At 46.8% G+C, this 12,874-nt stretch overlaps 2 non-coding genes across 2 annotated transcripts; both read right to left on the reverse strand.

The window, feature by feature from the left end:
* Positions 1–3,522: 3,522 nt before the first annotated feature.
* Positions 3,523–3,615, reverse strand: trnay-gua (transfer RNA tyrosine (anticodon GUA)). The gene is made up of 2 exons: positions 3,579–3,615; positions 3,523–3,558 (listed from the first exon to the last, which is right to left on the reverse strand). It is a non-coding gene; the product is annotated as a tRNA-Tyr (tRNA).
* An 8,741-nt stretch (positions 3,616–12,356) lies between these two features.
* On the reverse strand, positions 12,357–12,430 carry trnai-aau (transfer RNA isoleucine (anticodon AAU)). The gene has a single exon. It is a non-coding gene; the product is annotated as a tRNA-Ile (tRNA).
* Positions 12,431–12,874: the final 444 nt, after the last annotated feature.

Below are 12,874 nucleotides of genomic sequence, written 5' to 3' on the forward strand. Positions count from 1 at the left end.
CGGATGAACGGACACCGCGCAACAATCGCCAAACAGGAGGGTTCCCTCCCAGTCGGGGAACACTTCAGCAGTCATGGACATTCATCCACCGACCTTCGGGTAAGCGTTCTCCAAGGCGGCCTTCGAGACACACGACAACGCAAAATCGTCGAGCAGAAATTGATAGCCAAGTTCCGCACCCATGAGGACGGCCTCAACCGGGATCTTGGGTTCATGTCACGCTACACGTTACCCCACCAGCGAACAAATGTTATCTGTTTTTAATATAACGGGTCAGTTGCTGTCTTTTCTATGTTTCTACCTCCCTATCTCTGTTTTTTTTTGTTTGTTGGTTTTTTTTTTTTTTTTTTGGTGATTTGTATATTCTGTGAGACCTGGCAGGTAACACCTGTCTGTCTGCACACTGATTGCCTTGGCAACGGGCAGTTGAAAAAACTGTCTGTACTCACCAAGCATTGTTCTGTGAATTATAAATGCGATTTCATTTCGAGGACTTCATTTCACATCGTTCACCTGAGGAAGGGGGAAGCCTCCGAAAGCTTGTGAATTTAAAATAAAATTGCTGGACTATAACTTGGTGTTGTAAAATTGTTTACAATTGTATCCTCAACAGCTCAATAGAGTCAGCGATAGTCCCCTGAGATTAGAAGGTAGCTCACATAGTTCCAATTTTCATTATGGGGGACAAAATTGAACAGCAAAATTGAAGTCAATGCGAATCGGGGGAATACTCTCCAGTGGCTGGAGTCATACCTGGCACAAAGGAAGATGGTAGTGGTTGTTGGAGGCCAATCATCTCACCCCCAGGACATTGCTGCAAGAGCTCCTGGGTCCAACCATCTTCAGCTGCTTCTTCAATGACCTTCCCTCCATCATAAGGTCAGGAATGGGGATGTTCACTGATGATTGCACAGGGTTCAGTTCCATTCCCAACCCCTCAGATAATGAAGCAGTCCGTGCCTGCATGCAGCAAGACCTGGTCAACATCCAGGCTTGGTCAGATAAGTGGCAAGCAACATTCGCGCCAGACAAGTGCCAGGCAATGACCATCTCCAACAAGAGAGAGTCTAACCATCTCCCCTTGACATTCAACGGCATTACCATCACCGAATCCCCCACCATCAACATCCTCGGGGTCACCATTGACCAGAAACTTAACTGGACCAGCCATATAAATACTGTGGCTACAAGAGCAGGTCAGAGGCTGGGTATTCTGCAGCAAGTGACTCACCTCCTGACTCCCCAAAGCCTTTCCACCATCTACAATGCACAAGTCAGGAGTATGATGGAATACTCTCCACTTGCCTGGATGAGTGCAGCTCCAACAACACTCAAGAAGCTCGACACCATCCAGGACAAAGCAGCCCGGTTGATTGGCATCCCATCCACCGAGCACCAATCACACATCCCACCACAAGATCTTTAATATCCCGTCTCATACCCGGCCACCATCCAATTTATCCTAATTTTTCCTCCATATCTTCCCATTTAGGGTGTCCGCCTGCTTTCGAGCCACGGATCCACTGCATTTCCGAATCAAATTGGGAACCTCTTGAAGTAAATCACTCTCCTCCTCACAGTTTATTATCCTCACTGTTCACTGCACTTTCAAGTTTGGAAATTGTGCCCTGTATACCCAGGTCCAAGTCATTAATATATATCAAGAAAAGCAGTGGTCCCAGCACCGACCCCTGGGGAACACCACTGCGCACCTCCCTCCATTCTGAAAAACAACTGTTCACCACGACTCTCTGTTTCCTGTTATTGAGCCAATTCTGTATCAATGCTGCTACTGCCCCTTTTATTCCATGGGCTTTAATATTGATGACAAGCCCATTATGCGGCACTTTATCTAACGCCTTTTGAAAGTCCAAACACACCACATCAACTGCATTGCCCTCATCGACCCTCTCTGCTCCTTATCAAAAAACTCTATCAAGTTAGTTGAACACAATTTGCCTTTCACAAATCCGTGCTAGCTTTCCCTAATACTTGTCCAAGTTACTGCTAATTCTATCCCGGATTATCGTTGCTAGAACTTTCCCCACGACCGAGGTTAAACTGACTGGTCTGTGGATGCTGGGTTTTATCTTTCACCCTTTCTTGAACAAGGGTGTAACATTTGCAATTCTCCAGTCCTCTGGCATCACCCCCATATCTAAGGATGTTTGGAAGATTATGGCCAGTACCTCTGCAATTTCCACCGTTACTTCCCTCAGCAACCGAGGATGCATCTCATCCGGACCAGATGACGTTTCTACTTTAAGTACAGCCAGCCTTTCAAGTACCTCCTCTTTATTAATTTTTAGCCAATCCAGTATCTCAACGACATCTTCCTTTACTGACATTCTGGCAGCATCTTCTTCCATGGTGAAGACAGATGGAAAGTATTTATTTATACCTCTGCCATGCTCACTGCCTCACAATGCTACTTCCTCGCTATAATTGTGACGAGTGGTGCAATGGATAACGCATATGATTATGGATTAGAAAGCAAGAGGTTCGATTCCTACTTGGTTTGGGAATTTTTTTGCAAACTGTACATTATTTTATTGCTTTCAATACCTTGCAAACTGTCCAACTTGGTGGTGCTGCCTGGCTCCAGACCTGGGAAGTGCCTTCTTAGTGCAGCAAGCAGTGCATCAGTGTCATAATCTGAAGGTCCTGAATTCAATCTTCAGAGAAGGCATCAGGGATTACGAAGCTTTTTTTCCATCTCTCACCTCATCTTTCCATCTTTGCTGCAGAGCAAAATCAAGAACTTTTGCTGACTGCAGCCCATCAAAAGATGTTCTGCCCCTTGACCTCTCTGTACTCAAACACACAGTAAAGTTTAGGAAGTACATGGGCTATGGACTCGCTGACAACACTCTTCTTTCTGTATAATTGCACCAAGACAATCGGTGAGTGGAGAATATAATCAACGATCCCACTACTTCTCACATGCCAAGTGACCGCTCTGCCAGTTGAGCTAATTCCTCGTTTGCTGTTTGTAAATCGCCCTTCACAGTTCCCGCCTCGCACTCGCCTCCAAGCTGCTCCACGACCAGCAGAGAAATCTTGCCTTGGGTTGCCGCTCCTTGAATATATGAAATACTTTGCTCCAATCGGCGGTGTCGAGCATCAGCAAGTGAGGAACAGCAGAACGGGAAGCCACAGTAATCATGAATGATGCTGAGAAGAGCCCGAGCCTGCGGAAGGAAGACGAGGTCACCGGAAAGCAACAGCCGCCCGAGCTTGAGGGAGCAGCGTGAGCCCTGACTGACTGACTGATCGAAGATCTTTTTGCCTGAAATTGAGGGCGATTTGAAGTGTTGCTGCTCAAAGGCAATCCCTGCTGGTGAGCAGAGGGAAATGCTCGAGTGAAACAGCCGTGCTCGGGCAGAAACAGAAAGCTTTCAGGTTTGAGAAAGGAAAAGTGGTGTCCTGTGACTCAGTGGCAACATGTTAATCTGCAAACTGCCGTTAAAGTTCAAAGCGCGACCTTGAGGTAATTGCTGCTTATTCCAAAAGCACACTCACTCCTTCGAGCCGGAATTGAACCAGCGACCGAAGGATGACTTTAATTGTTTAATTATCTACAGTCCTCCGCTCTACCAGCTGAGCTATCGAAGGGAAGTGATACAAAAGATTGTCTTTGGTGATTGTTCACCGTGCGCCTGTTGACATGTTCAGACTCGTGGAGTCCGGTGCTGATCGAAGACTTCTTTTGCCTGAACGCGAGAGCTGAGTGTTTTGAAGTATTGCTGCTCAAAAGCACTCCCTGCTGGTGAGCAGAGGCAAAACAGCCTTGTTTGGGCAGACACAGAAAGTTCTGAAGTTTGTGAAAGGAAAAGAGGCGTCCTGTGCTTTCATGGCAACATGTTAATCTGTAAGTTGTGTGTAAAATTAAGAGAGTGACCTTGAACTAATTGCTGCTTATTGCAAAAGCACGCGTACTCCATCAAGCCGGAATTCAACAAATGACATAAGGATGACTTTGTCTTATTTTCCGCGACAGTCTTGTCGCTCGACCAGCTGAGGTATGGAAGGGAAGCGGCAAAAATATTTCACTTTGGTGATTGTTCACCGTGCACCTTTGACACACCCGGACTTGTGGATTCCAGTGCTCATGACTGAGGCTGACTCGGTACCTGCTCATACCGCAGCGCTGTGGGAGTGTGAGCTGCTCCGTGTTCTCCACAGCCTGGGCCAGTGACACAATGAATAATGTGACTGATTATTGATCTGGAGATTGTGGGTTCAAATTTACGGAGGGTGTAAAGTGGAAGGCCGGGACAGCAAAGCATTGGAATGGTCGAATCTAGAGGTAAACAAAGGCACGGATGAGGGTTTCAGCAGCAGAACTTCATTCTGGAAGTTTGGATTTGGTTCTGCTGATGTTAATAACCACTATAACTGGGCTGAAATTCAATATTCTGGATCTATGTCAAATAAATCAACTTTGTTTCAAACAGAATGGTTCAATTACTTGCTGAAATCAAGATAAGAGACTAATTGATGTCCTAACTACCGATTATTCTGCATTTTTTCCTTTCTCACTTCAGATTATTTCAGTTCTCATATCTTCAATTACTCTCATGGCCAAGTCCCAATTCCCCGGTCCTTCCCGAGTGCCTCTCCCAGCCTTGGGATCCAGGGAAGGTATCGGTAATGTACCCGGGATCACTAAACACAAAACCCAGTCTGTGAATCACTTTCAGCTACCGGACTTATCGTGTGTCCCACAGCATCTCTCTCACCTTCAATGTGTGAATAGAGCATCAGGTCTGGGAATCTCGTCTTCAATTTAAATCCACTCAGCAAATGTATTTAACAAAATACAAACAAGTAAACACATCACGGACCAATAATCCTGCACTAAATTCAAAGGAGTAAGTCTGTTATCAAACTCCTTGAGTGGACAGAATAAAGAAAAATCCCAACTCTAAGATTCCCTCGAATCCTTTGCAAATACCTTACAAATCTTGACAATAATCAACAAGTCTAATTTAATGTTGACCTTTATCTTGAGTGGGGTTGGAATACAGAAGTGATGTTTCAGTTGCAAAGAAACTTGGTCAGACCTCACCTGGAGAACTGGGCACCGAACCGAGGGAGAGATCAATCGGCCTTGGGAAAGATACAGTGTAGATTCACCAGAATGATGCCGGGGTTAAAAGGATTAAATTATGAGGACGGGTTGCTGAAACTTGGTTTTTATTCCATTGAATTCAGAACATTGAGATGTGATCACATCGAGGTGTTTAAAATAATAAAGGGATTCAATAAGGTAGATACAGAGAAATGATTTAATCTGGAGGAGGAATCCAGAACAAGAGGGCATAAGAAATACGAGTCGGAGTGGGGATACGGCCCCTCGAGCCTGCTCTGCCAAACAGTCAGTGCATGGCTGATCTTCGACCTTAACTCCACTTTCCTGCCCGATTCCTTGATTCCCTCGGTGTCCAAAAATCTCTCCATCTCATTCTTGAATATACTGAACAACTGAGCATCCACAGCCCTCTGAGGTAGAGAATTCCAACGTTTCATCACCGTCTGAGTGAAGAAATCTTTCCTCATCTCAGTCCTAATTGGCTGCTCCCTTATCCCGAGACTATGCCCCCTCGTTCTAGAATTTCCAGCCAGGGGAAACAGCCTCTCAGCATCGACCCTGTCAAGCCCTCTAAGAATTTTAGACGTTTCAATCAGATCACCTCTCATTCTTCCAAACTCCAGAGAATATAGGGCAATTCTACTCAATCTCTCCTCATACAACAACCCTCTCATCCCAGGAATCAATCCAGTGAACCTTTGTTGCACCCCCTCGAATCAAGTATATCCTTCCTCAGGTATGGAGACCAAAAATGTACACAGTACTCCAAGTGTGGTCTCACCAAAGCCCTATACAATTGCAGCAAGACTTCCTTACTCTTATTCCTCAAAGCACTTACAATAAAGGCCAACATACTATTTGCTTTCCTAATTGTTTGCTGTACCTGCATATTAGCTTTTAGAAAATATTCTGCTTTTCTATTCTTCCCACCAAAGTGAATAATTTCCAAATTTCCCCACATTGTACTCCATCTGCCACCTTCTTGATAATCTTAAAATTAGAGCTTGGTCATTTAAGAGCAAAACAAAGTGGAAATTACAAACTCACTTTCCCGAAAGGCTGTGGATGCTGGGGTTCGATTGAAACTTTCAAAATTGAAATTGATAGATTTGTGTTGTTTGAGGGTTGCAAGGGATATGGAACAAAGGCGAGTAAATGGAGTTGTGGTACAGATTAGTCCTGATCCAATTGAATGGTGGAGTTGGCTTCAGGGGCTAAATGGCGAATTCCTGTTCCTGAACCCAGTCACTGACACCAATCACCTCCATTCTGAAAAAAAACACCACAGTCACTGATATTAATCTTAACCTGTCTGATACAAACCAACCCCATACTCACTGACACCCATCTCACTGAATGGTGGAACAGGCTTGAGGGGCTGAATGGCCTACTCCTGTTCCTAATGTTCCTATATCACACTTAAGTTGCTAACATTCCTCTTCACAGTTCTTAATGCTCCCTATCTTGGTGTCCTCAGGAAATTTTGACCTTATGCCCTTGTACCTAAGCCCAGGTCATTGCTCTGTATTGAGAAGAGCAATGGTCCCAACACTGCCCCTGGGTGACACCACTGTTTACATCCCCACAGTCTGAAAAACATCCATTAACCAATACTCTGCCCTTTATCCAACTTCCCATCCACACTGACCCATTCCCTTTAATACCGTGAGCTTTAATCTTATCAACAAGCCTCCTGTCCGGCATCTTCTCAAACACTTTTTAACAATCCATCTTCACAACATCCATTGCATTTTATCCCTACACTGTGTTATTTCCTCCAATAATCCCTGCTGTCTGTCCTGAATTAATCCATTTTAGAACAAATGTTGAAATCTTTGCTCCACCCACACGGTTCCATCTGTTTAAAGCCACAACAGAAAGGGCCAGTTTTCCCCTCGAGTTTGACATCAATCAGGTTTAAAAATGATGTGGAGATGCCGGTTATGGACTGGGGTTGACAATTTGTAAACAATTTTACAACACCAAGTTATAGTCCAACAATTTTATTTCATAATCACAAGCTTTCGGAGGCGTCCTCCTTCCTCAGGTGAATGTGGAAATGAAATCCTCGGACATTTCGCATTTCTAAATCAGAGAACAATACCTGGTGATTACAGATCGTCTTTCCAACTGCCCGTTGCCAAGGCAATCAAAGTGTTCAGACAGAGAGGTGTTACCTACAGGGCCACCGAATATACAAACAACCAAAAAGAAGAAAAAAACAGAGAGAGAGAGGCAGAAACATAGAAACATCCGGAAGGAAGAGAAAGACAGCAAATGACCCGTTATATTAAAAACAGATAACTTTTGTTCGCTGGTGGGGTTACGTGTAGCGTGACATGAACCCAAGATCCCGGTTGAGGCCGTCCTCATGGGTGCGGAACTTGGCTATCAATTTCTGCTCGACGATTTTGCGTTGTCCTGTGTCTTGAAGGCCGCCTTCGAGTACGCTTACCCGAAGGTCGGTGGATGAATGTCCTTGACTGCTGAAGTGTTCGCCGACTGGGAGGGAACCCTCCTGTCTGGCGATTGTTGTGCCGTGTCCGTTCATCCGTTGTCGCAGCGTCTGCATGGTCTCGCCAATGTACCATGCTCTGGGGCATCCTTTCCTGCAACGTATGAGGTAGACAACGTTGGCCGAGTCACAGGAGTATGAACCATGTACCTGGTGGGTGGTGTCCTCTCGTGTGATGGTGGTTTCTGTGTCGATGATCTGGCATGTCTTGCAGAGGTTACCGTGGCAGGGTTGTGTGGTGTCGTGGACGCTGTTCTCCTGAAAGCTGGGTAATTTGCTGCGAACGATGGTCTGTTTGAGGTTGGGTGTCTGTTTGAAGGCGAGTAGTGGAGGTGTGGGGATGGCCATAGCGAGGTGTTCGTCGTCATCGATGACATGTTGAAGGCTGCGGAGAACATGGCGTAGTTTCTCCGCTCCGGGGAAGTACTGGACGACGAAGGGTACTCTGTTGGTTGCGTCCCGTGTTAGTCTTCTGAGGAGGTCTACGCGATTTTTCGCTGTGGCCCGTCGGAACTGTTGATCGATGAGTCGAGCATCATATCCCGTTCTTACTCGGGCATCTTTCAGCGTCTGTAGGTGTCCATCGCGTTCCTCCTCGTCTGAGCAGACCCTGTGTATTCGAAGGGCCTGTCCATAGGGGATGGCCTCTTTGACGTGGTTAGGGTGGAAGCTGGAAAGGTGGAGCATCGTGAGGTTGTACGTGGGCTTGCTGTAGAGTGAGGTGCTGAGGTGCCCGTCTTTGATGGAGATTCGTGTGTCCAAGAAAGAAGCTGATTCTGAGGAGTAGTCCATGGTGAGCTTAATGGTGGGATGGAATTTGTTGATGTTATCGTGTAGTCTCTTCAGTGATTCTTCGCCGTGGGTCCATAGAAAGAAAATGTCGTCGATGTATCTGGTGTATAGTGTTGGTTGGAGGTCCTGTGCAGTGAAGAAGTCCTGCTCGAACTTGTGCATGAAAATGTTGGCGTATTGGGGTGCGAATTTGGTCCCCATGGCTGTTCCGTGTGTTTGGGTAAAGAACTGGTTATCGAAGGTGAAGACATTGTGATCCAGGATGAAGCGGATGAGTTGTAGGATGGCGTCTGGGGATTGGCTGTTGTTGGTGTTGAGTATTGATGCTGTCGCAGCGATGCCGTCATCGTGGGGGATACTGGTGTATAGTGCCGAGACGTCCATCGTGGTGAGAAGTGTTCCTGGTTCAACAGGTCCGTGGGTACTGAGTTTTTGTAGGAAGTCTGTAGTGTCGCGACAGAACTGTGGGTTCCCTGTACGATGGGTTTCAGGATGCCCTCGATGTATCCAGAGAAGTTCTCACACAGGGATCCGATAGGACGTCCGGGTGTGTTGGCTTTGTGTATCTTTGGGAGGCAGTAGAAGTCTCCCACTCTGGGAGTACGTGGGATGAGAGCGTGCAGGATGCTTTGAAGGTCAGGACCTCTCTGGATACATTGAGGGCATCCTGAAACCCATCGTACAGGGAACCCCCAGCTTCTGTCGCGAAACTACAGACTTCCGACAAAAACTCAGTACCCACGGACCAGTTGAACCAGGAACACTTCTCACCACGATGGACGTCTCGGCACTCTACACCAGTATCCCCCACGATGACGGCATCGCTGCGACAGCATCAATACTCAACACCAACAACAGCCAATCCCCAGACGCCATCCTACAACTCATCCGCTTCATCCTGGATCACAACGTCTTCACCTTCGATAACCAGTTCTTTACCCAAACACACGGAACAGCCATGGGGACCAAATTCGCACCCCAATACGCCAACATTTTCATGCACAAGTTCGAGCAGGACTTCTTCACTGCACAGGACCTCCAACCAACACTATACACCAGATACATCGACGACATTTTCTTTCTATGGACCCACGGTGAGGAATCACTGAAGAGACTACACGATAACATCAACAAATTCCATCCCACCATCAAGCTCACCATGGACTACTCCTCAGAATCAGCTTCTTTCTTGGACACACGAATCTCCATTAAAGACGGGCACCTCAGCACCTCACTCTACCGCAAGCCCACGGACAACCTCACGATGCTCCACTTTTCCAGCTTCCACCCTAACCACGTCAAAGAGGCCATCCCCTATGGACAGGCCCTGTGAATACACAGGATCTGCTCAGACGAGGAGGAACGCGATGGACACCGACAGACGCTGAAAGACGCCCTAGTAAGAACGGGATATGACGCTCGACTCATCGATCGACAGTTCCGACGGGCCACAGCAAAAAATCGCATAGACCTCCTCAGAAGACTAACACGGGACGCAAACAACAGAGTATCCTTCGTCGTCCAGTACTTCCCCAGAGCGGAGAAACTACGCCATGTTCTCCGCAGCCTTCAACATGTCATCAATGACGACGAACACCTCGCTATGGCCATCCCCACACCTTCACTACTCAGCTTTAAACAGCCGCCCAACCTCAAACAGACCATCGTTCGCAGCAAATTACCCAGCTTTCAGGAGAACAGCGTCCGCGACACCACACAACCCTGCCACGGTAACCTCTGCAAGACATGCCAGATCATCGACACAGATACCACCATCACACGAGAGGACACCACCCACCAGGTGCACGGTTCATACAACCTGTGACTTGGCGAACGTTGTCTACCTCATACGTTGCAGGAAAGGATGCCCCAGAGCATGGTATATTGGCGAGACCATGCAGACGCTGCGACAATGGATGAATGGACACAGCAAAACAATCGCCAGACAGGAGGGTTCCCTCCCAGCCGGGGAACACTTTAGCAGTCAAGGACATTCAGCCACCAATCTTCGGGTAAGCGTACTCCAAGGCGGCCTTCGAGACACACGTCAACGCAAAATCGTCGAGCAGAAATTGATAGCCAAGTTCCGCACCCATGGGAACGGCCTCAACCGGGATCTTGGGTTCATGTCACACTACACGTAACCCCACCAGCGAACAAATGTTATCTGTTTTTAATATAACGGGTCATTTGCTGTCTTTCTCTTCCTTCCGGATGTTTCTATGTTTCTGCCTCTCTCTCTCTGTTGTTTTTTCTTTTTTGTTGTTTGTACATTTGGTGGCCCTGTATGTAACACCTCTCTGTCTGAACACTTTGATTGCCTTGGCAACGGGACCTCCTCAGAAGACTAACACGGGAAGCAACCAACAGAGTACCCTTCGTCGTCCAGTACTTCCCCGGTGCCGAGAAACTACGCCATGTTCTCCGCAGCCTTCAACATGTCATCAATGATGACGAGCACCTCGCTATGGCCATCCCCACACCTCCACTACTCGCCTTTAAACAGTCACCCAACCTCAAACAAACCATCGTTCGCAGAAAATTACCCAGCTTTCAGGAGAAAAGCGTCCACGACACCACACAATCCTGCCACGGTAACCTCTGCAAGACATGCCAGATCATCGAAACAGACACCACCATCACACGAGAGGACACCACTCACCAGGTGCACGGTTCATACTCCTGTGACTCGGCCAACGTTGTCTACCTCATACGTTGCAGGAAAGGATGCCCCAGAGCATGGTACATTGGCGAGACCATGCAGACGCTGCGACAACGGATGAACGGACACCGCGCAACAATCGCCAAACAGGAGGGTTCCCTCCCAGTCGGGGAACACTTCAGCAGTCATGGACATTCATCCACCGACCTTCGGGGAAGCGTACTCCAAGGCGGCCTTCGAGACACACGACAACGCAAAATCGTCCAGCAGAAATTAATAGCCAAGTTCCGCACCCATGAGGACGGCCTCAACCGGGATCTTGGGTTCATGTCACACTACACGTAACCCCACCAGCGAACAAATGTTATCTGTTTTTAATATAACGGGTCATTGACTGTCTTCGTTCTGTCTCTCTCTCTTTTTTTTTGGGGGGGGTTGTACATTCAGTGGCCTTTTAGATGACACCTTTCTGTCTGCTCACTGTGATTGCCTTGGCAACGGGCAGGAATCACCTGGCATTGTTCTGTGATTTTAAAATGCGAAGGATTCGAAATTGTCACTTCCACAAATAGGAATAGAAAACGAGATTGGGTGGACAGAAGCGGTTGGAAAGGATAGCCGATCGGCTGAAGACTATGGTGAAATTGTAGACCAGCTGCAGGGCTTTCTAGCCAGCGGCTCGTTGGTCTAGGGGTATGATTCTCGCTTTGGGCGTTTTTCTAATGGAATATGCGAGAGGTACCGGGTTCAGATCCCGGACGAGCCCTGTTATCTCACTGCTTTTTAGTGAAAAGTCACCAATTGGATTCTGACATCTTTGCAGTTGTTCGAATTGAATTATATTTGAGCTCCAGAGGACAAAGTGCAGAAGTTTCCAAGGCGCAACACACACGGAGTAAATAAAATGTCTCAAGATGATGTGGAGATTGAAGCTGAATGTGAATTTACCCCAATTTAGGCGGTCTCATTGATATTAGATGACGGGATCGAGAACCACATATCCAAGTTTGCCGATGACACAAAGATAGACAGAATTATAAGCAGTTTGGATGGAAGAATGATATTACAGAGAGATATTACTGGATTAAGTGAATGGGCAAAACTGCGGCAAATGGATTTCAACGTAAGCAAGTTTGAGGCCGTCCACTTTGGACCTCAAAAAGATAGATCAGAAAACATATTAATGGATGTTACTCCAAAAAATTGACCACATGACATTTTGTGTGGATTCGCTTGTTTCTCAAGTCTGCCAAACTTTTAAAAGTTACCAAAATATTGCAATAGGAACCTTATGGCCCGTACGGGGATCGAACCCGCGACCTTGGCGTTATTAGCACCATGCTCTAACCAACTGAGCTAACCGGCCATGTATACATGTTAGCTTTATGGGCTTACCCGCGTGTTGGGTAGTTTGTGTTTATTTTTACACCATCTGACAGGGTTTTGCAACGAATATTGAATAAATCACATCCCTTAAACATTGTTACTTGTTTCTGTATATACTGTCGAGGATGTAGATCAAAATTAACAAACAAAGAGCACTTTAATGTAACAAATTAAATTCCGATCAATATTATTTTACCAACAATGAACAGCCCATCCATAAAACACTGCCCCGCTCTAAAACCTGTGGGCAGGACCCTGAGCTGCTGTGAAAATGATATCACCGCAACGTGATTCGATCACGCTGCGTTTTGACGTTGAGTCAGATGTCTGTCTGTCTATCCGTCTGATTGGGTCTCGGCCTTATTCTCAGGCCAGGCTTTTTGTTTGCTGGCTGCAGGCCTCGCTCCCCGACTGACTGAACAAA

This window comes from Heptranchias perlo, chromosome 20, assembly GCF_035084215.1.
Source record: "Heptranchias perlo isolate sHepPer1 chromosome 20, sHepPer1.hap1, whole genome shotgun sequence".
Classification (NCBI taxonomy): domain Eukaryota; kingdom Metazoa; phylum Chordata; class Chondrichthyes; order Hexanchiformes; family Hexanchidae; genus Heptranchias; species Heptranchias perlo.